This window comes from Pteropus alecto, unplaced genomic scaffold (genome assembly GCF_000325575.1).
Source record: "Pteropus alecto unplaced genomic scaffold, ASM32557v1 scaffold256, whole genome shotgun sequence".
Taxonomy (NCBI): Eukaryota; Metazoa; Chordata; class Mammalia; order Chiroptera; family Pteropodidae; genus Pteropus; species Pteropus alecto.
The window spans coordinates 87,963-90,658 of NW_006437784.1; the positions used below are offsets into that span (position 1 = coordinate 87,963).

General features: G+C 36.0%; 1 pseudogene; it reads left to right on the plus strand.

Moving 5' to 3' along the window:
• The first annotated feature begins 244 nt into the window (after positions 1–244).
• Positions 245–1,968, plus strand: LOC102887681 (annotated as a pseudogene).
• Positions 1,969–2,696: the final 728 nt, after the last annotated feature.

The window sequence follows — 2,696 nt, forward strand, 5'->3', positions numbered from 1 at the left end:
CCCCATTTCCTGTTTGCCCTGAGAATATTCACCTGCTGTATTTATCTCAATATCACTTGCCAATTACAGTCTTAACCTTACCCCCAAAGTTTGCCATGAAATATCTTGCTTTTATTATTATTTTCACATCACTCTAGCATATTGACAGTCTTTGAAAACAAATGACATCATTCTGTTTATAGTATTCTATTTTTAGTAGTGGTATTTCCATTTACAATATAGTAATTCTTGATCGCTGAAAATATTAAATCCTAGAAAACACAGTATTCCCACGCATGATGTTAACATCGTTCTTAAACAGCTGTTAGCTGAAGATTAATTTCATGAATCTGATTTTTCCTAAATAGACAATTCTGATGATTTGTCAGATAGTGCTTTGAAAGACTGTATGGTCAAGCCTCCATCCAATTTGGAATCTAATGGAAATAGCCCTACATCAGCTGACTCTGTTCGCACTCTGAAATGGTCAACTCGTTTTATGATTCCATGTCAAAGGTGTGACATTACCGGCACATCTAGCAGAAAAGTTGATGTCAGTGATACCAGTGACCTACTGAACTGTTTTTTACTGAGGAATTAGTTTCAAAAGTTACCAGCAAAATGATTGCCCAAGCTGCCTTGTTGGCTTCAAAGCCACCTGGTCCGAAAGGATTTTTGTGAAAGGATAAATGGAAAGTCACTGACAATTATGAAGTGAGTAATGTTACTGCACGATATTGTGCAGAAACCTGAGCTAGAGATGTTTTGGTTGACGAGGCTTCTTTTGGATACACCTTATCTCAGGCAAATTATGACTAGTGAAAGATTTTGACTTTTGCTTTGGTGCCTGCATTTTTGTCAACGATTCTTCCATATCTGCTGGTCAATCAAAGGCCCAGATTTCATTGCAGAAGATCGAACCTGTATTTGACTTTCTTGTAAATAAGTTTTCAACTGTATATACTCCAAACAGAAACATTGCAGTTGATAAATCACTGATGCTATTCAAGGAGCAGTTAGCTGTGATGCAGTACATCCTGAGGAAACAAGCATGATTTGGTCTCAAGCTCTATGTACTCTACAAAAGTCAACCTGGTTACATGAGGAATGCGCTTGTTCACACAGGGCCCAGTGTGAATTTCGAAGATTCAGCTGATGGTCTGAAATCATCCCACATTGTTCTTACCTTGGTCAAGGACCCTTTTGGCCAAAGATATTGTGTCTTCCTCAACATATTTCTCTCCCATGCTTTTCAGAGAATTACATCAAAACAGGACTGATGTAGTTGCGACAGCTCATTTGAACAGAAAGCAGATGCCAAATGATCTTGAAAAAAGATTTGCAAAGGGGATGACTGTAGCCAAATTCTATGGTGAACTTATGGCACTGAAATGGTGTGACAAGAAGGAGGTGATAATTTTGTCAACATTCCACAATTATACTGATTGAAGTAGACAACAGAAATGGAAAGAAAACTAAGAAACCATGTATCATTGTGGATTATAATGAGAATACGGGAGCAGTGGATCAGGCTAATCAGATGTTCACTTCTTAACCACTGAGTGCAAAAGGCATAAGTTTTGGTATAAGAAATTCTTTCTCCACTTTCTAAACATTACCATGCTGAACTACATCCTGTTGAAGAAGGACAATCCTGAGCATACCCAATCAGCTGTGAAAACTTCAGACTGACAATGTCGATTGAAGGAATGCTGGAAAAGCATCGCAATCCAGGGCAGCAACGTCTTTTGGATCATCTCTGTTCTGATGATGTCACATCTCTTCACCTGTCTGCAAAACATTTCTTCGAGAGTATTCCACCAACATTAGGGAAACAGAATCAAGTTGGTCACTACAATTTGCTGCTCACTCAATAACAATGATGGCAAGAAGATCCAGAAAGAAATGAGCTATTTTTATGCAGAATGTAATGTTTCACTTTGTGATGTTCCATGCTTTGAAATTTACTACGTGAAAAAAAATTATTAAATGCTGATTGTCATATATATTTCTATTACACTAGAATTAGAGATAAGTTCTGTTTAGTAGTAACTCCAAGAACAGTTTTTATATTTTATTTTCACATTGAAAACTAGTCAGATTTGCTTCAGCCTCAAAGAGCATGTTTATATAAAATTAAATTAATGCTGGCAGAGAGCTGCACTTTTTTCTAAACAGGAAATTGGTAAAAATTTAAATTAAATATTTCTTCACATTATCTAATATAGTAGTCCCCTTTTATCCATGGTTTCACTTTCTGAGGTTTAAAATTATTAAATTAAAAATTTTAGAAACAAAGAATTCATAAGTTTTAAATTGTGAGCCATTTTGAGAGTGTGATGGAATCTTGTGAAGTCCAGCTCTGTCCGGCTTGGATGTGAATGATCCTATTGTCCAGTGTCTCCATGCTGACTATTAGTCACTTACTAGCCATCTTCGTTATCAAATCAATTGTCTCAGTATTGCAGTGCTTATGTTCAAGTAACCTTATTTTACTTAATAATGTCCCCAAAGCACAAAAAGCACAAGAGTAGTGATGCTGGCAATTCAGAAATACCAAACAAAAGCCATAAAGTGCTTCCTTTAAATGAAAAGGTATAAAAGTATAAGAAAAAACATAGTGTATAAAAAGTTCAGTACTATCCGCAGTTTCAGACAGCCAACAGGGATGTCTTGGAATGTTTCCTCAAAGATAAATGGAAATTATTATATATAAT